The following is a 22,415-nucleotide window of genomic DNA, read 5'->3' as shown; positions in this document are numbered from 1 at the left end:
AGTTTTTCCGCATCTCTGGAAAAAAAAAAAAAAAAAACCCACCATTTGTACCTTTCCTACTGCCAAAAAGTGCCTCTCCAATTCTGTTTTAAACATTATCAATCTATTGCCATTCCTTGGAACTTGATCTCATATCAATTTGTCTCTGATGGAAATAATCTCTGACCATGTGGTAAAAATTACCCAAGCAAACGGATGCTCTAACCCTGTGTAGGATACTCTCCCACCACAGGACGCTGAAAGTCTCCTTAAAAGTATCGAACAAACCCAGGACATATTAATTAGGACATTCATTAGTGATCTGAATTAGTTTACAAATGGCATCCTCTACAGAAGTCCCTTTTTGAAACCATATGGTTTTGGATTATTTATTTCTTATTATTTATTACTGATTCTTAACTCAAAGAAATTAAAGAGGTACTAGTATAAGTTAAAAAGTTGAATGGAGAAGCTGTGCTCAGAGCATCACAATGTGACATTAAACATCGAAGCACCAGCCTTTCAAGGATCTTACCTAGAATAGGTAACAACATAATAGAGCTATATGGAAGAGGTTTCTTCATGGGCTCTTCAAAATAACTCTTAATACCAATGTCTTCTAAGCAGAGAGAAATATATTCTCGTTCAAGCAGATATTAAAGAGGTTAAGCAATAACCCAGGAAGGGAGTCATTACACTCTTTAAGAATGAATGCCTCCAGGAACTTACCACCAAGGGCCCTGCTATTATTGATGTTCTGCGATGATGTTTTAGTCAGCTTAAACGAAATGATAGACACCTCATTCTGATCCAAAACAAAGGTTCTGTTCATGAAAACAACATCCCTTTTGCTGGGCAGTATCACCAGCACGTACAATTTCTAAAAATAAGCCACAAAAGATGTTCTCCAAAGACAGTCCCATCCACAATGAAACACATGATTTTAATCACATGAAGCTTTTTGGTATAATTAACTGATAGTGATGATCAAGAATCAGCCGACCCTTTTTCTACAAGCTGCTGCCAGAATCTTCTCTTGATGACAGTTAATAGGTTGCTGTAACTTCTTCTCATTGTTTTATAAGTCACATTTAACTCCTCTGCAAGGTCCAAGTACCCAAACCTCCTACTACCCTGGAAGTCATTTTGCACACTCTTTACTTGCTGCTGGAGTGCCAAGAGCTCAATAGTTCACCAAGACACTGTGTGTGTGCAGTGCATCATTTTCTTCTCATTATTTCAGAAAAAATGTCCTGCAAACAAGTCACTAAAAATTCTTTCTCATTTTCAGAATTATTTGGCTAGTTAACAAGTTCTTGTAATGAAGCTTGCACAAGGGAGACAAATCTATCCCAACTAACACTCATAATAGAAAACCTGTTGGTTGCAATCCATTTTCTAGGTCTTGCATTATTCATGACTTGAAATGTGATACTTCGATGGAAGCTGCAGGTAGGAGGCAGATGGTTATGACTAATGGTTACTCTTCGGATCGGTCAAATGTTAGAAGTGGGGTTCCACAAGAATGGGTTCTAGGTTGCTATTGGTTCTGATTTTCTTAAATGACATTGACAAAGGGATGAATTGTGTGATGTCAATATTTGCTGATAATAAAAAGATTGGGAGAGTCATTAATGATCAGTGCCAAGTAGTACTCCTTCAGGGTGACTTGGAAGGCTTCAAGAATGGTTAGAAAATTGGCAGTTATGTTTTAATGCTACAAAATACATGTTTACACAAGCAAAATTAAGCTTAGGGAACAACAGCAACTCCAAAGTAACTTTTACATTTGGCGGGCTGAACTAAAAAACAATTTAGGAAGAAACGGAGGTGCAAGTTATGATATAGGTGGATATGAAGTTCTCTGTGCAGTGTAGACAGACAGCAAGGAAGGCCCATGGTCCTATCAATGATTTATTGAAAATTTGCTTGTAGAGATGGGGAGGTCATACTGTATAAGGCTATTATAAGACTGCACATGTAATACTGTGTCCAAATATGCAGACCACACTTAAAAAGGCACTGAGCTTCCTGCAAGACTCCAAAAATGAGCAACCTGCTTGATAAGCTCTTTTCATTTTTATTATTTTTTTGTTCTTTTGGCTGGTGCAAAAGAAAAAAAGGTAACCCATGTGAGGAAAGATTTCAAATATGTGGCCTACAGAACTTGGCAACCAGGCACATTAAAGGGGATCTGATTGAGGTCCATAAATTGCTGAGAGGGAATAGTAAAAGGAATGAAGGTGACATTTTAACAGAATATAAATAATTCCAAAAATAGGGGCCATAAATTCAAATTATGGAGAAAGGTATTTAGTCCAGATTATAGGACGTTTTCTTTTAAACTTCCTAACTGAAATAAATTGTCTCCATGGATGGCGGAGGTTGACAGCACGGAGAAGCTCAAGGGGTCAGCTGGATAATTACCTACATGAGGAAGGAAACATATACTGTTAGTTCATTCTCTTTAAGTTTTTAAAAATATATTTATATTGTTTCATTTCTATTATATTTTTTTCTTTTGACTTGCACAGAAAGTCTGGATTCCGTGTATTATATGACTAATACTAATTCAGAAAATAAAAATTTCAAAAATAAATAAAATGTCTGCTGATTTTCATGCTGTTGCTTCCTAAATTTAGTCTAAAGCAGGAGTGGACAACCTTTATAAATGGCAGGCCAATTTTTTTTTAGGTTTCTATGATTTTTAGGATTATTAAACTGATATATAATGAAAAAATTGTCATAAACAGTTTTATGTTATCTATTGTAATATTTATACAAGCATGTACATATAATTAATTTTATTAATAAAAAAATGAAATACAAATTCTAGATAAAATTACAAAAATACAATTATAGTAAGAAAATACAAATACAATTCCAGTAACAAAAATTGCAACATTTTATTTTTATAATATTTAATGAGAGATTTGATAATGTTTTGATTTGATAATGCACAGAGTATTTTCTAAATTTACATAAAAAATTCCATTAATTCAAAAATATACAGGGTGATTCAGGAGGATTAGTAAATATTTTGGAAGGTTATAGTATCGATTATTCTGAGTAAAAAAGTTCATATAAACATGTCCAATTCTCAATGGATACGGAGATACATCTGTTTGAAACTGATGCACCAGCTGTTCTTGTTATTGTTTGAGAGCTATTGGTGGAAGAGCAGCTTAGGCTATAACGTGCCTAGTCTAGGTTAGTGTTTAATATTTTTCATTTTTCCTGATGTTGTTTAGAAGGAAGCCAAGATTTTGCCTTATAATTATGTAGCTTTTTCGTAAATGTTATGTTATTAATTTTTATATGCTTTGGTAGTATCCGATTATCTTAAGGAAAAAGAAAACGTTGTTAATATTTGGCCAGTTATCTAAAATTGTTTTAAGCATTAGGTTGTTTTGTGCATTCATTATTATTCGAAAGCTCTTATACATTCTCTATTAAATTTTGGATAGTCCACCATGAAGTGAGCAGAACTTGACAGGTTTGGCATTCAGGAGGGTCTTCACCTCTGAGTAGGTAAGAATGAGTCATGTGTATGGCCGATTTGTAATCGAGCAAGGTTCACTTCTTCATATCTGTTGGATCGGAAGCTAGCAGTCCATGGTTGAAGTGTTTGTTTAAAAATTGTACAAAGTTTGTTGTTAGTTTGAGCTTGCCAGTGTTGTTGCCATTGTTTTGAACTGCTTTGGTGGATTAAGGATTTAATCGGTATATGAAATGCATAGTCAGATGTAGCAGTTTTTTGCTGCTTTGTCTGCTTTTTTATTTCCAGTTATACCTGTGTGGCCTGGGATCCAACAGAATCTGATCTTGTGATTTCTTTGTAACAGCTTTGATACTTAATATTGGACCTGTTGTAAAACTGAGTGTGTTTTGCTACTGGCATTCTGCAAGGAAATGACAGAGTTAAGTGAGTCAGTGAAAATTATGCTGTTTGCTATCTGTTTATGTTTAATTTTATGGCCATCAAAGGGCTTGTAATTCGGCGGTAAAAACACTGCATTCTTTTGGGAGTTGTTGGATGAGGCTACAATCTTCAAAGTGAATCACAGCTCCTACACAAGTCTCTGTTTTTGATCCATCTGTGTATATGAAAGTGTGATGTTCACATTGTTCTTTGTATCCTGCATGTAGCTGCTGATAGTTTGTTCTCAGGAGAGTTGTTTTCCCCAGGATTGAAAATACAGGTCATATTTTTTAACCCCGGGGCTCACATCTGGTGAGTATGGGCTTGGCACACCCAGGATCCTGAGCTGGACATCATCATTCTTCTCTTTCTTGGTGATTCCCTTCTACTTCTGACTTTTGTTTTCTCTCTCTCTTGGGGTAATTCAGAAAATTTTTTTTTTTTTTTTTTGGCTGGTGCAGCATAAGCCTCAGGCTTCCTTGCACCATATGGCTAATAATAATAATAATAATAATAATAATAATATATGGGTTGAATTATAATCCATGGTGGAATAATCTGTGCAGTCGTAGTAGCTGTGGTGTCATAATTAAGCTCTTGACTTAGTAGTAAATCTTTTAGACAGATGTTGGCAGGTCGGTTCATTTGTGGGTGGGCTTGGTATAAGTTTTCCCAGTAAGATGAAAACAGAAACTCTATTTGGATGATCAGTGATGGATTTTATCTTGATGGCATATTGTAATAATAAGTTCTGTAGTCTAAGTTGTAGTGAAGGTTCATGGGTTCTACATAAAGGCTCTGTACAGGTGAAGCACGAAAAGCTCCAAGTACTATACAAAGTGCACTGGATCTAACCAACTCAGTGCGCTTGGTTTTGCGGAGTTGTAAACAGGTGCTCCATAATCCAGCTTGGAATGTACTATTGCTCGATACAGTTTAAGTAGTGATGTTGATCTGCATCCCAAGTTGTTGAAGAAAGAAATTTGAGTAGGTTTAACTTCTTAATGCAAGAATGCCTGAGTTGCTTAATATGTTTAAGGAATGTTAGTTTCTTATCCCAGAGAAGCCCTAAGAATCTTATGCTTGGTACTACTGGGATCACATATCTGTCAAGTTTAAGTTAAGGATCAGGGTGTAGGTTTCATTTCCTACAGAAGTGTATACATGCAGTTTTTTGTGTGGAAAACCGGAAGCCATTTGTTTGGACCCATTTGCTTATTTTATTTATTGTTCCTTGTAGTTGCCGTTTTATACTTTGCATATTCTGAGTGGTAGGAAATACTGAAATCGTCAACGTATAAAGCAGTATCAACATGTTTTGGTATATGTTCAGTTATGGAGTATATTTTGATAGCAAAGCGGGTAGTGCTAAGCATGGACCTCTGAGGCATGCCCTCTTCTTGGGTGAACACTTTTGAAAGAGCATTCTGAAACCAAACTTGAAAAGTCCTGTGTTGTAAGAAATTCTGAATATACTCGTATTTAGGAAGATGTCCATCTAATCAAAGGTGATATAGGTTTTGATAATTCCTTAACGCCATGCTGCATCATAAGCTTTTTTAATGTCGAAACAGATCATTACGTGGTGCTCTTTTCAGATAAATGTATTCCATACACTGTTTTCTAATTTGATAAGTAAAACTAGGGTTGAGCGATTTTTCTTGAAACCACGCTGTGCTGAATCAAAAAGGTTATTTCTGTTCAAAAACCATGTTAGACGAGCATTGATAATTTTTTCCATTACTTTTCCTAGGCAACTTGTTAGAGCTATTGGATGGTAGTTGGTCCGAGAGATCTTTCCCCGGGTTTTGTGAAAGTAAGAATTACTGCATGACGCCAACTGTCTGGAAATTGATTTTCTAAGAAGATTCTGTTATACATTTCTAGTAATGCCATTTGGGATTGGTCATTGAGTTGCTTTAACATGACATAGTGAATTTGGCCTGGTCCTAATGCCACTTTGCTTTGTCTGTGATAGAGCATGTTTCAATTCATGGAATATGAAAGGTAGGTTGTACTCTTCATCATTTCTTGTGGAAAAAATTCAGTTTATGTCTTTCTATTCTTGCCTTGTAAATTTGAAAACTGGGAGTAAATATATGAGGTGGTCGCTGATATTTCGGCAAAGGTTTAGCCCAGTGCGTTGGCTATTTCTGATGGCTCTGCAGTCACTTGTCCATTAGCATTAGAATTAGTAGAGGCATATGATGCAAGAAAGCAAGCTTATGCAGCATCAGCCAAAAAAAAAAAAAAAAAACCACTTCCATTTCACCCCTCCATTTGTTCGAAATACCTGTTCAGCTGAGCCTTAAATTTATTTAGGCTATCAACTTCCACAACATGGGATGGAAGTCTGTTCCACCAACCAACTACCCGCTGGCTAAAGGCAAATTTTCGCACATCTATCCTACATCTGTCTTTCCTCCATCTGAATTTATGCCCTCTCAGGTGATTATTCTGAGCAAGAGGAAGAATCCCATCGGCACTGAGCTCAAACCATTCAAGGCTTTATACACCTCTATCAGATCACCTCGCTGGTGCCTAGTCTCCAGACACTGTAATTTGCAAAACTTAAGCCTTTCTTCGTAAGAGCAACCCTTTGTTCCATTCACTAATCTTGTTGCCCTTCTCTGTACTCGTTCCAGCATCTCTACATCCTTCTTGAAATGAGGCCTCCAGACCTGTATACAGTACTCTAGGTGCAGTCTGACCATTGCCTTATACAAGGGAATAATCACCTCCTTACCCCTGCTAGAAAAATTCGTATATATCATCGACAATACACCATGAGCTACTCTTCCAGCCCATCTGCACTGCTTGGAAAACTTCATATCTGCCTGAACAACCACCCCCAGGTCCCTTTCATTCTCTACTACTGTCAGTGTAGTACCACAGAGTTGATACGTTGCTCTGGGGTTGCTGTTTCCCATATGTAGTACTTTACATTTGTCAATGTTAAACTTCATTTGCCACCTCTCAGCCCATCTGCTCAACCTTTCCAGATCCTGTTGCAGTAGCATAGTGTCAGTAGTGTCCTTGACAACTCTACCAACCTTCGTATCGTCTGCAAACTTGTACATTAAGCTTGATATACCATCATCAATATCATTTATAAATACAGAAAACAATAATGGACCCAATACTGAACCCTGAGGGACTCCACTAATAACATTAGTCCACGATGAGCAGTGTCCATTGATTACCACTCTCTGTCTTCTTCCCCTCAACCACCCCTTTATCCATAGCAGCAATTTGCCTCCAATGCCACACTGCTCCAATTTGTGCAGCAGTCTTCCATGTGCAACAGTATCAAAAGCCTTTCTAAGATCCAAGTATATAATATCAAAGTTATTCCCTGCATCCAGTTCTTTTGTGACTGCATCATAGTATCCAATCAAATTGGTCAGGCAAGACTTTCCCTTAACAAAACCATGCTGTATCCGAGCTATAACTGAAGTCTTGTCTAGATGACCCTGCAGTACTTCTTTAACCAGTGCCTCCATTAATTTTCCAAGAACAGAAGTTAAACTCACAGGTCTATAATTACTTGTGTCAGCCTTTGATCCTCCTTTGTGAATTGGGGTCACATTTGCACATCTCCAGTCAATGGGTACCTCCCCTGAGTCCAAAGAAGCTCTCATAATTATGGCTAAGGGTTTGCTTACTTTCTCTGCTGCCTCCTTTAATATAACTGGATAGATCTCATCCGCCCCAGGTGCCTTTTTAATGTTTATCCTCAACAATTTCTCCTCCACTTTCCTCTCAGATATTACAAAATCATCTGGCTGACTGCCAGAGTTTACTTCACCTCTGGCATTCCCGTTCCTGAATAACTACTCATGTGTGAATGTAGATGCAAAATACTCGTTTAGTTTGTTAGCCACCTGAGCAGGATCGTCAATTGTTGAACTATCAATATCCAGTGGACCAATCTGATTCATCCCTTTCCTTCTAGAGTTTAAAGAACTTTTTGCTGTTTTTCTTTGCATCCTTTGCCAAGGATTTCTCATAATCTGCTTTTCCTTGCCTAATCTCCTTTGTGACTTGGTTACAGACCAGCTTATATCTACCATAGGCTTCAATGTCACCCATTAATTTATATGTATCCAATGCATTTTTCTTCTCTGCCATATGTCTCATTAGTTCATCTGACATCCATTTAGGCCTAAACCTTGAACAATATTTCTTAGTTGGTATGTAAAGCCTAGTAGCTTCCAAGATAAGTTCTTTGAATGCTTCCCATTTTGAATTTGCTGTTGGTAACATCATCAGTTGGTCCCACTGTATAGAATTTAAATACCATCTCAGACCATCGTAGTCGCCTTTACGAAAGCAATAACTCTTCCCTTTACCTCTTTGGTAGTTACCTCTTTGAGTAAATTCCACTTCAGCACACACTGTGATCACTGCCACCTAGTGATTCCTTTATCTGCAGATTCTTAATGCATGAAGAATCACTACTGATAATTAGATCAAGAGTATTACTCCCTCTAGTTGCCTCCCGAACATGCTGATGTAGAAAACAATCATCCAATAAATCCACAAAAGCCTTGCTAGTGTGAAGTGACCAATCCACAAATTCCAGTTAATATCTGGGAAATTAAAATCCCCCATTATAAGACTATCTGATGTACTGGCCCACTCTACTTCCCTGTACAGTTTCTAATTATACTCATCAGAGTCATTAGGCCTATAGCACACTCCTACTCTCAATTTTGATCTCCCAATACTTATGTCACACCAAACTGACTCGACACTGCACTGTCCAGCGATGTTGAATGGCTTCACTTCCTTGGTTTTTATGCGTTTCTTAACGAATAGCATATCCCCTCCTCCCTTCCTATCCTATCTGTAGACGTTGTACTCCCCAAATTGCAGTTCTGCATTCCTTATATCTTTGTGACACCACGTCTCTGATATCCCAACAATATCCGTCTTTGATGTTTTGAGCAATACCTCAAATTCATCAAATTTATTTACTAAACTCCTAGCATTGGTGTACACACAAGTATACATGCACCTGTTTCTATTCTTAGCCACCCTAACACAACCCATGTGTTTACTTGTACCGCAATGACTCCCAGCAGTCTCTGAAATATCTTGCATCTTGTTTTTCAGGCTTCTGCTCATTCCAATAGAAGCAGTGCAAGAATCACTTTGATCTCTGCCAGTGGCTACTGTTAATCTATTAGTCTTTGTATCCCCCAAGCTAGCAGTTTTCCGACCCACTTAACACTGCCTCGATAGCATCAGCAAATATTCTTGCATCCTTTCTATTTAAGTGCACCCATTCTTGCACCCTTTCCCATCCCTGTAGAAGCAGTCTCTCCTGTTAACAAGTACAGTCCAGGCTGAAAAAAATTCTGAAAAAAAATTTTTTTTAAAAATATAGGTTCCCTCGTAGACCAAGATTATGAAGACTACTGAGAATGCCATACTGCCAGGTAGTATCAAATGCCTTCTCTATATCTATGGAGACCATAACAAGGTGTTCGTTTTTCACAAAGGCATTGTGAATTTCAGATTCAGCCTTGATCATCAGATCTAAGGAGGACCTGTTTTTGTGAAAGCCATGTTGACAATTACTCATCAGATGTTGAGTTTCAATGCTCCAAATGAGCCGACTGTGGATTATTTTTTAAAGTATTTTACCAAGGCAACTTTACAAAGAGATTGGCCTGTAACTATTATGTCTGGAGGGATCTTTTGAGGTTTCAAAAAGGCCAAAACTGTAGCATGGTGCTAAGAGGTTGGATAAATATTTTCCAGGAATATCTGGTTAAAGAAGACTAGTAGCAGTTGTAAGTTTTTGTCATCGAGATGCTTAGCATGACATAATATATCTGCAGATATATCTGGCCCAGCGTCACTGTTTCGTGGTTTCGTGTTGTTCTGATGGCCTGTAAAAGTTCAAAATATTGAAGAGGCTGATTATACGGAAGTGATAGTGAGGTTCAAAAGTTGATGGTTCTCTGGTGGCAGTCTTAATTTTCTGGAAATTTGGAGTGTAGTTTGATGCAGCTGAGACTTGTGCAAAGGTTTTGCCCAAGACATTCGCTATATCTAGAGGAGCAGAGAGTTCTTGCCCATTGCAGGAAAGAATCGGGGAAGAGATGATTGGAAACTTCCCAAAAAGCTGCCTAATTTTCTTCCATATTAATCTGGAGTCAGTATTTCTATTGACAGTAGATGCGAACCGATTCCAAGAATCTTTCTTGGCTTGCCTTGGAATGAAAACCGTTTTTGCCCTTAGCTTCTTGTAGCTAATTAGATTAGATATGGTTGGAGATTGACGGAATAAATTGAATGATTTATTTTTTTCGTTCTTTGCTTTTATGCACTCTTCATTCCACCAGTAGTTGAAGTGCCGTTGGGTTGGGGGATTTGATAATGGAATTGAGTATTTAGCTGCAACTAAAAGATGGGATGTGATATAATCAATTACTTATCTATAGACTGTAGTTGAATAGTTTTTTGTCCAGAGTGATTGCTGACTGAAATTTGACCCAACTGGCTTTAGAGAATTTCCATTTCCTGCAGGGTTGGTCTAATGGTGGTTGTGTAATGAGCAGGTTATAAACAATTGGAAAATGGTCACTGCCCATGGGATCATCCATAGCAGACCATTGAATGACTGGAAACAGTATCGGGGAACAAATCGAGAGGTCAATTGCAGAAGTCTGTCCAGTAGGCAACTGTATATTAGTGAAACTATTAAGAATGATGAAGTTTTGTTTATCTAGTAGAGTTTCAATCAGTTGGCCATATCTATCTAATTTAGAGGTTACCCATAAAGGGTGGGTTGCCATTGAAATCCACTAACAAGTAGATAAGGGAGGATAGCTGTATTAAAAGTTCTTCAAGATCATTATAAGAGTGGGTATGATTTGGTGGGAGATAGATTGAGACTAGTGTAAACACAATCTGAGAAATCAGATGCACAGTAATGGCTTCAATTTGGGTTTGGAGAATGATTTGGCTAGCAGGGATCTTTGAGTTAATCAAAATAGCTACACCACCACGAGCAGAATCAGATGCATTCCTATCTCTTCGATAGACTGAGTAATTTTTTATGGAAATGGAAATTTGAGGAGTTAAATAGGTTTCCTGCAGAGAGAAACCAACTGGAGAGAAGCGTTTAATTAAGTACTGAATGTTGCCACGAAAGCCTCTTCAATTCCACTGTAAAATATAAGGCATTACTTGAAGCTGTACCTGACGTGCCTGTCTTATGGCATTCAGGCTTTGGTTTGTCTCTTTTTTGAAAGGAAGGGAGACCAGCGTCCATATTTTCTTCTACAAATATTTCCAGAATCGGATCTTCCTGTTTGGATGAGTACTCTGCATCCATCGATGTGTCCTGAATAATCTTTTTTGAAGTCAAACTAAGATTATTTGAAGTAGCAGCAATCACTGGCAGAGAAGGAGATTTTGCAAGTATCGTAAGAGCTGTATTACTCGCTTTGTTTGAATGCTTCAGGGCACTGGACTGTCACCGAGAGAGGACATCTTGAGCCCAGTCGGAGAATGATATGTTGGATGGAACATTAACATCAGTTTGAGTGGCTATTTTTATATTTTTTGCAATATTGACATAGATAAAGTTAGGCATACTGGGTGTAATTAATTTTCTCGCTTCCTGATAACTAACTTTGTTTTAAGCTTTATATTTCACAATTTTTTTCTCCATTTTCCAACCTCTCACATGTCTTAGAGTAAGCAGGATGGTTACCTTTGCAGTTGGGACAGGTCATTTCTTTCACTGAACAATGATTGTGATGACTGAACAATGACTGACACTTTGACTGTGATCGGAGGATCCACAGTTGGGACAAACTCGGTTCTCTCTGCATGCCATTTGAGAATGGCCATACTTTTGGAATTTATAGCATCTCAATGGATTAGGAATGAAAGGACAAATGTGACAAAGTAGATGAGGGTAGATTTGGACTGTTAAAGGTGAGAATGATATTTCTGGTGGGTGTGAGTATATTGTCTCTTTTGACAGCAACTACATTTTGTTCCTGAAGCTCTTTAATTTCTTCCTCTGTCACATTCAAAAGATCCCAACTAGATATAACACTCTTAGACGTATTTAGGGTTCATAGGAAGTTACTTTCACTGGAATTTTAGCAAAATTTTTCATTTGTAAGAGTTTTTCAGAATGCCTGCAGTTGACAGTTTCTACAATTAAGTCCTCTAATTGCAGTCTCTTAACTGCCTTGGGAGATCCTGCAATACTTTCCAAGTGTTTTTGAATTAGAAAAGGGGATAGCTTATTAAGAAGCTGTTCTGATAGTGAGTGCATTATTAAGAATGCAGGAAACTGTCGCCAAGGGATTGATTTTAAGCCTCTTTGGTTGCAACAACTCATGGTCATTTTCTGTCTCTGGCCGACAGCTTGTCAGTTCTAGAGAGGGAAACATATTATATTCCATATTGGCTCCTTTTAGCTCTTGGCAGATGAACTTTTCTGCCAAGGTTATTGGCCCCACCACAGGGAGGCAGGAGGAGTGCCTGGTGTGACCAAGTGAAATTAGTAGGGGCTAGTCTATAAAATAGGAAAAATAAAGAAAGGTTACTTTCCTTCCTTGTTCTCTACCAGTACTTTTGATATAAGAGCTGCTATTAAATAAAAGGATTTCTTAAGGAGTGGAACGTAAAAGAAAACTAGAATTCACCTTTTAGAAAATCGCAGTGAAAGCACAGAGAAATCGCTCAGTCACAATTGCTTGGCACCAGGGAACCACATGTTTTTGAGAAAACTGGATGGTTACCCTTACAGTTTGGGCAATGCGGTGTGGTAATAGTACAGTCAGATTGGTTATGATTCTTTGAACCACAGTTGGGACATATTGCCTCACCTCGACATGCAGTTTGTGAGTGTCCATATTTCTGGCATTTGTAGCACCTGATAGGATTCGAAATGTATTGTCTGACACGGCAATGTAGGTAGCCTCTTTCACAGAGGTAAGTAAGTTAGGAGTCTTGAAACAAAGAATTATACTCATTGTTGGAACTAGAGTACCATCTTTTCAGGGCTTGATTCTCCTTGCTTGGATGACTTTTTAATTGTGTAATTCTTGGACAATTTCCTCCTCTGATACAAGTAATAAGTCTCATTCTGTTATTACTCCCTTAGAGGGGTTTAAGGTGGCAGGGGGAGTAACTTTTATTGAGTGTCCTCCAAAGGTTGTGAGCTTTGACAGCTTCACAGAAGTCGAGTAGTCTCTATCAGAAGATCACCCAACTGGAGCCGCCTTACTCATTTAGGTGAACCAGCAGCAGACTCAATGCATTTCTGCACTAGGAAGGGTGATAATTTGCTCAGAGGCTGATCTGATAGTGAATGCAAAATGAGGAAAGCTGGTATCTCTTCTTGAGGGGTTATTTTCCCCCTCTTTGGTTGAGAATAGTCAGTATCAGTGTCATTTATCACTAGTTTTCAGCTCAATGGCTCTAAAGGTGGAAACATTTTGTTATCCATCTTTGCTCCTTTCAGCCCTGGGAGAGTGGATTTCTTCTCCCAGGTTACAGGCCCCGCCACAGGGAGGCAGGAGCAGTGCTGCTAGAGTGACTAAGCTGAATAAAGGTTAGTGTTAGTCTAAAGGAAAAAGAAAGAAAGGTGATTTTTCTTTCTTAAACTTGCTTACAATTTGTAAGACTAAGTTTGTTAATGATTAACGAGAAAGTAAAAAAACTTTTCAAACTGAAAAAGAACTGTGGCTTTGAGTAAACGTTCTATGAATCACTCTGAAATCGCTTGATCATTAAAACACTTGGCACCCGGGGCCTTTTGTTTTGTAAACCACTACCAATGAGAACAACAGCTGAAGAACTTTTAAAATTAATCAATAATTATATAACTCAAAGTGGAATTGATTGGAACAAATGTGTTGGATTGAGTTGGGATGGCGCCCGTCAATGGCAGGTTCCCATATGGGACTTTTTACGAGGGTCGAGAAGTAGCTCCAGATAGTGAATGGGTGCACTGTAGTATTCACAGAGAAGTGCTAGCTGTAAAGAAAAATTCCTTCGGTTTTGAATACAGCTATTCAAGAATGTGTCAAATTTGTTAACTATATAAAAGCCTGTTCCTTGAATTCCAGAATCTTTATTGCTTAATGCAAAGAATTAGGAAGCGATTATGAACAGTGAAATTTGATGGTTATCAAGATGGAATATATTGAAACAATTAATCGAAATGAAGAATGAGTACCTATTGTTTTTGGAGCAATTTAAATTTAAAGACAGGTTTAATGATTTTAATTGGTTAATTTATTGGTTAATTAAGTTACTTATATGATATTTTTGTTTTTTTAAGTGCCTTAACTTTAAATTTACAAGGTATTGATATAAATATTTTTAAAGTTCAGGAAAAAGTAGAAGCAGCTATGAAGAAAATTCATCTGTGGGTACTTTGAGTTGAAACTAAATTGCAAAAAAGGGTAAGTTCGAAATGACATTTCGGCTGAGATTTCTATGGCAATTAAAGAACACCTCTTGAAATTGCAATCAAACTTTCAAGAATATTTTCCTCCAATTGACAGCAGTAAAATGTGGATTCGAAACCCATTTACTTTTAATGTGGTACATGTGGAAGAATTCTGTCTGAATGAACAAGAAATTGATTCTGTTATTGAACTGTCATGTGACACAGCATTAAAAGACCGCTTCAATCAGGTCTCAGTGATACATTTTTGGATAAGTTACCATAAAGGATATAGGCATTTATCAGAAAAAGCACTGAATTTTCTGAAACAACTTACAAATGCGAAACTGGATTCTCAACATTAGTTGGCTAATGTTGAGAATTAGTAGAATCAAGTTGACATCTTTTCCCCATGATTTAAAATTACTACGTGATGGAAAACAGCATTACCCTACTCATTAAATAAATATTCATTTGCCCAAAAACACTCAAAAATATGTCAATTTTATGTAAACTTTTGATAATAAACAAAGAAATGAATTACCTATCTTTTATTTATATTTACTGATGTTAATGAATACCTAACTGCCTTATTACTGGTATGGTAAATGTCCTAATGGTAGTGGCATTATTTCCTGAACCTATGGAGCATAATTAATGAAAATATAGGTGGGCTGCAAAAAAAAAAAAAAAAAAAAACCTGCAAACACCAGTCCACGCTTGAAAAATTTGGGAAACCCTGTAATAAATGATAAGAAACACAAAATATATAAGAATAAATAAATTAAAATACATTTGTGGAATTCTCTCATATGTTCGCCTGTAAAGCAGCCCCAATGTACACCGGTGGCTTCACCCTGTGAAAATTATGGCCAGTCTGCCCCTGGTTACTACTTATCTGACCATCCCCGAAGCCCATCACACTAAAAAGAGCAATGCTTAAGAATCATCATTAATCACTCTCCCAATCTTCATATCATCTGTAAATTTTAACATTATGCTCTGTATCCTTTCGTCAATGTTATTTAAGAAAAAAAGAACAAGAAGAAGCCCATGCATTCATCCCTGGGGGACTACACTTATAATCCTAACCCACTATGAAGAGTAATCATTAATTACAATTCTTTGCACCCAGGTTGTTTATCCATCCAGTAATCCATTTAAGGATCTTAATGCTTTCCAGCTTATAGAGTCTGTCATGTTAGACTGCTTCAAAGATTTGCTAAATCCAAATAAACAATGTCAGAGTAGCTTATCAGGTTAGTTTAAACAACAATTTTCCTTTATGAAACCATGTTGAGTTTTCTTAAGAAAATCATTCCTATCTGGATGACCTGTACTGCATTCTCCAAGACTTATACTATGAAGGTAAGCAGAGTGCAGTATTGGGGTTAAAGACGCATATAACTTTTGTGATATTTGAAACTGGGTGTGTCTCTTCTAGATACCATTTGGATGCTCATGCCTAAGAAAATCATTCCTATCTGAATGATCTGTATTGCATTCTCCAAAACTTATACTGTGAATGTAAGCAGAGTGCGATATTAGGGTTAAAGATACATATAACTTTTGTGATATTTTAAACTGAGCATCTCTTCTAGATACCACATGGATGCTCACTTTGACTGGAAACATTTATTCACAAGTTAGTATAAGCTTTCTACAGACGATCAAATATCTAATGAGATACTATTAAGTCTTGAAACAGTTGTCTTGATAATGCCTTCAGTTATAAGAAGTGAGCAAATTCATCTTTTTGGTGATACTATTTATATTAAAACAACAAAAAGCAATTCGGATTTACTTGTGGATAACTGTGTCATTTCTAACATGAGTGTAGGACCAATCTTAAAAATTTAGTCAGTCTGTCATTTGGGAGAATGTTCCCACCACCCCAGAAATTAAAAGCAGAAATGTGTATAATTTTCATATTATTTCAACATATACACTGAAAGATACGTTTGCAACCTTTAGTATTACGTTAAGATAACACTTATTATTCTGAACGATGTCAGAGTTTAAGGAAAGAAAGTAAAAAATCCTGAGTCACTTGCTGATTCATAACATTTTTATATTTAGAAATACAATATGCAAGCTTTGTAATAGGATGGAGCCTGAGTGGTGGCAGTGAGATCAAGATTATTTCGTAGCTGACCCAAAGCATCCTCAAATATTACTATTAAATATGGTACAGCAAACTAAAAACTTCACTATAATGGTCATCACACTACCAAATGACATCATGATAGAAGGGATGGGCAAAGGAAAGAATGAGAGAATTTTCATTTGGCACCCAAGCAGTGATATTTGGGCAATGAAAATCATCCAACAACTAATATTTCTTACACCATAGAAGCTTGACTGTTAGTGGAGATTTGGACATGGATCTCAATTTTTTCTAATGTCAGTTCATGTCTGTATGTCTCTTCTATTCATTTGTAATGAAAGGGATAGGATACTAACAGGTTTACTGCTGTTGACTGTGGACCCTTGCAAAGTTAGGAATGCACAGCTCAAAGAGAATAGTCTTATCTAAATATCCACTTTTTTTTTTGGTAGTTGTTGGCGCATCAGCTTCTGTGGCCATAGTGCACCTCCCAAGGTTTTTGCAGTACTTTGATCCAAGCCCAAGGCGGGATTCTAACCCGCGACCTTTAGATTGCCAGGCAGGCACTTTACCCACCTGGCTAGTCCGATCGGCTGAATATCCACTTGATTGGTCTTTCAGATTTTCAAATAGAACCAAGACTGACAACACAATGTGCATACATCCATGCATGGATGTCACTGGAATAACATTTATAATATTCTCAAGAGACAGCAGAATACACATAATATCTTTAAAGTTATGATGTTTTAAACAATACAGCTTGCCTTTCTAAGTAAAGATAAATTACTGAGTATTCTATAAGAAGCGATATGCTGAGCAGTCTTAAATGCAAATAAAATTGATCAGAACATCAAATAAAATTTAAATGCTTTAACTGCATTCAAATTCAGTTGTGAGGAGATCTTTCTGCACCTTGCTTTATCTGCATTCAATTTCAGTTGTGAGGAGATCTTTCTACAAAGACCAAGCAATCAACTCTATAGCTTGGGCTAAAGGCAAATATCACTATCCACCATTCTACCCAAGTACTAATATCTTTTAAATTGGGTGGAATCATCTGAAAAGGAAAATTTGCAAAACATTTAAAAATCTGGGACACTACCAGGACAGCTGTGTCAAAGTTCACTGGCTTCTTAATAGTAAGCTTCGAAACAGTGTTTTGGTGATGTTACCCCAAGGGCTCAACATCTGGTGAGTATGGGCTTGGCACACCCAGGGTCCTGAGCTGGATATCATCATTCTTCTCTTTCTTGGCTATTCCCTTCTGTTTCTTGCTCGCTCACTCTGATTTTCTAGGAATATTACCAGAACTAGTGTATCCTTCACTGTCTTACAAAAAAGTTTACTTTTCCCAGGTTTCAGTGGTTTATCATGTTATTCAAATGCTGATGGTTATATTGTTCAAAAACGAATGCCTCCTGCATCACTCACTCACTTGCTCGAACTATAAGGTACTAACTATAAGGTACTTGAGGGGAGAGTACTCAGCTCTCAGTAGGAACAGAAAGATCTTTCCATGATCAAAATCAAGCACAAGTACAGAAAATGAATTTCAACTACTGCACTGAAATATACCTCTGAAATCCTAATGCATTTTTATTTTGAACTTTCCCTTCAAATGCTTATAAAAGTTCAAATATAAATAACATTTATATTTGAACTTTTACAATTACATTGGTAATATACACACTATATTGCATCTCAGGGGCATTCAATTATCAAATAGAGCACTTTTCTTTTATATGTTGATCACAGTTCAAATGTAACTATATCTTACATTTGAACTGCATTTTACATTTATAGTTGCACACCATGATTGCCATAGGAAGAAGAAGGCACTAGTCCTACAGGAGGGAATTATTCCTGGTGACTGTTGTCAGGGTAGGAAAAAAAATCATTCCTATCTAGGTGAACTTGTACTGCATTCTTTATCACCGCCTCCATGATTTTCTCCACCACTGAATGAGATTGACTGGTTTGCAGTTACCCATTTCATTTGTTGAACCAACTTTACGAACTGATGACACACTGGTGGTACATTCCAATCCAAGGGCAGCACATCTGAGTCTAACGAGGCTCTCAAAATTAACCTTAATGGTTTAATGCATTCTCTTGCCACTTCATTTTGAATACTGGGTATATGGAACCTACCTTGGGACTTTACTAACCGTCAAGCTCGAAATTCTTTCTAGTAAGCAATCCTCTGTCACATTCACATTGCTAAGGTTCACTACCAAAGTTTCTTCTTACTGTGAAGGGACTTTCATCCGTAAAGACTGATGCAAAGTACCCATTCAATTTATCAGTTATATAAGCTTGATTATCTTTGCCACATTACCAAAAACCACTATCAATAATTACCAAAGGGGACCAATTTGCACTTTTCTTCGTTTATTTACTCCTTAAAACTCAAAACTCCTTACTTTTTTTTTTACCAAAGACCTGGCTACTAGTGACTTACAGTTCTTTCCAAAATTTAAGGGGCACCTTCCTAGACAGTGTGTGCATGTGTGTTATGGGGGTTTAATGGCGCACAAGCTGCTGTCGCTATAGTGTGCCTATTCATAGGAATTTATTAGAGAGATATTTTAAAATTTATGATAGATTGCAATTTTTTTTCAAAAAAGAGAAAAATTCACTGACGTTTGTGTCGTCACCAATAATGTTTCAATGCCATCGGTTCTTGAAGATTTGTTAGGGAAAGGAGGATAGATATTCTGTCCTGATGATGGTGAGGGCAGTCAATGGGAATGTGTTTGACTGTTAAATGTGAGGAACAGTGTGGACATTGAGGAGGTTCCTGTCCTGTAAGTAGATGAAGGTGAGTCAGATATGTATGTCCTATCTGTGCTCATGCAAGCACTACTTCTTCTCTTCGTACTGTTTTGATGCTAGAGTGCCTGTGGATCCTGTTTCAACTAATAAAGTTTGTTATTGGTTTGGGTGTGCCATAGCTCTTTCCACTGTGCAAGACATGTTTCTATGATATGATTATTATCAGAGATTGGAATAGGAGCGAAGGTTAATCATAAGTTGACAGATTTTTGGCAGCTTTGTCAGCAAGTTCATTCCCCTTTATCCCCGAATGGGCTGGGATTTAGCAAAAGGTCACTGATTGATGACGTTCCTCAATTTTTAATAAGGGGCTTCTGATTTGGTTTAGCATAGAATGAACCTTGTAAGAAAAATTTTGTATTGCTGTAATTGAGCTCAGAGAGTCCGTGTATACTATGTAATTTAAAGAAGGGTACAGATTCAGGTTTTCTAAGGCTAATTTTATTGCATGAAGTTCTGCAGAGAAGCTGCTATCCTCAGGTGGAAGGGCAGCAGAAATGATTGTAGTGGGAAACACTGCAGCTGCTCGAACAGCTGAATGTGATTTGGAGGCATCAGTATATATTGGCAATAAATTAGCATATTTCTGAATATAGCTTTCATGGAGTTGTTTCATGTTAAGTAACGGTAGGTGATTCTTTCCCCATTTCTGAAGATAAGTATCGCAAGTTAATTGAGGAGGAGGTGTCCAAGGTGGATGAGAGTATTTCACTACTTGTAGCCTGTTGATATTAGGAACATTCCAATTCTGTGTTAATTCAATTAGGTTAAGCCTGCCGGTCTTATTTTACTGGGTTTATTTCTATAGAGGTTTTGCAGTGGTGGATTAAAGAGGTGGTTGGAAAAGGTAGGATGCTGCCAGCAACTTTGTATTCGGGCTGCATACTTAAGAAGCAGCGTTTTTCTGCAGAGGTAAAGAGGGGGCTCATTAGCTTCAATGTACAAACTGTGAGTAGGAGATGTCCTGAAAGCACTAAGTGCAATGTGCTATGCTGTATAGGATCCAGCCATTGTAGTGTACTCTTACGGGCAGAATCATAAAGTGGAGCACCATAATCCAACTGGGATCTGATCAGTGCTCTATATAAGAGCAACAAAGATGTACGGTCTGCTCCCCAAGACAAGGCAGATAAAGCTCTTAGTATGTTCAGCTTTTTGAGGCAGGATATACACACAGATTTAATGTGCTCAAAGAAATTTAATTTCCTGTTAAGAATTAATCCCAAGAATCTGATGTTGTTAGTCGCTGGAATGGTAAAGTTTGACATCTCAAGTTCAGGATCTGTATGCATTTTCCGTTGATTATAAAAGTGGATTGCAACAGTTTTCTGCTGTAATAGACGTTAGCCATTTAATTCTGCTCACCTTTGGACTTTAATCAAAGATATCTGCAGTTGCCATTCAATGGATCTCATGTTCTGAGAATGGCAAGAAATAGAGAGATCGCCAGAGTAAAGGTAGGTCCGAACAGTATTCGGAAGTTCTTTTGTGATGGAATCGATTCTAAGGGCAAAAAGGGTTGCACTCAGCACAGACCCTTGTGGCACTCCTTCTTCCTGTAAAAATGTCATAGAAAGCGAGTTGTGGTATCGAACTTGGAACAAACGAGTCTGGAGAAAGTTCCTGATGAACATAGGAAAGTTGCCTCGTAGACCTAGAGCATGGAGGTTGCTGAGAATGCCACGACGCCAGGTAGTATCAAATGCCTTCTCTATGTCTATGGAAACCATAACAAGATGTTCATTTTTTACAAAGGCATTATGAATTGCAGACTCAGCTTTGATCACGAGATCTAAGGAGGACCTGTTCTTTCGAAAGCCATGCTGATTATTACTAATTAGTTGTTGCATTTCGATGATCCAAACAAGACGATTATGGATCATTTTTTAAAGTAATTTACCGAGGCAACAGGATAGGGAAATAGGTCTATAACTGTTAGGATCTTTACCGGGTTTCAAAAAGGCAAGAACTGTGGCATGATGCCAAGAGCTGGGATAAATGTTTTCCATAAATATCCGGTTATAGTAGACCAGAAGTATTTGTAAATTTTTTTCACCAATGTTTTGTAACATAATGTAAGATATTCCATCTGGCCCAGTGGCACTGTTGCGTGTTGTTTTAATGACAAGTAGAAGTTCATGATATTGAAGAGGCTGGTTATACGGAAGGAAAACTGAGGTTCGAAAGTTGATGGCACATTGTTCAGTCTTAGTCTTTATTTTCTGAAAATCCAGAGAATAAGTTGATGACGCTGAAACTTAGAAACTTGGGCAAAGGTTTTGCCCAATGCATTTGCTATGTCCTCGGCAGCAGAGAGTTCCTGCCCATTCCATGAAAGAATTGGTGAAGGGGTGGTTGGAAATCTGCCTGATTTTCTTCCATATTAACCAGGAGTTAGTGTTTCTGTTTATGGTAGATGCAAACCGAATCCAAGAATTTTTCTTGGCTTCTCTATGAATGCGACATGCTTTTGCTCTTAGTTTCTTGTAATTGATAACATTAGCTATGGTTGGAGATCTACAAAATAAATTCCACACATTATTTTTAACTTCTTAGCTTCTGTGCAATCTTCATTCCACCAATAGTTAAGGTGCCATCAGGATCGGGGATTCGACAATGGAATTGAACATTTAGCTGTAGATAGTAGGTGTGAAGTGATATAATCTGTGGCTTCATCTAGCGACTGTGTTCTTATGTATTGCTCATCCCGGGTGACAACTGATTGAAATTTGACCCAGTTGGCTTGAGAGAACTTCCATTTCCTGCAGGGCTTGGCTAATGGTGGTTGTGCAGTGAGCAGATCACAAATAATCGGAAAATGCTCACTGCCCATGGGATCGTCCATAACAGAGGTTTGTCCAGTTGGTAGTTGTATGTGAGTGGGTGCACCAGTATTAAGAACAGTAAGGTTTTGCTTATCCACAAAGGTTTCAACTAAGTGGCCATGTATATCTAATTTTGTCAATCCCCATAAGAGGTTGTGGCCACTGAAATCACCCAAGAGACAGAGAGGGGAAGGTAATTGCATTTGCCGGTTTTCAAGATCTTGATAAGAGAAGGTATGACTTGGTGGGAGATAGACTGATACTAGTGTTAAAGCAATCTGGGTTATCAAACGCATGGTGACAACTTCAATT

General features: G+C 37.6%; 1 protein-coding gene across 1 annotated transcript in view; it reads right to left on the bottom strand.

Annotated features, from left to right (window-relative positions):
* Nucleotides 1-22,415, bottom strand: part of polybromo (protein) — a 702,481-nt gene that overhangs the window by 423,500 nt on the left and 256,566 nt on the right. The window lies entirely within an intron of this gene.

Source organism: Mastigoproctus giganteus, chromosome 2 (assembly GCF_048544385.1).
Source record: "Mastigoproctus giganteus isolate SK-2022 chromosome 2, ASM4854438v1, whole genome shotgun sequence".
In the NCBI taxonomy this organism is placed as follows: Eukaryota; Metazoa; Arthropoda; class Arachnida; order Uropygi; family Thelyphonidae; genus Mastigoproctus; species Mastigoproctus giganteus.
Note: the sequence above shows the minus strand (reverse complement) of the source record. Positions and strands in the feature narration are given on the sequence as shown.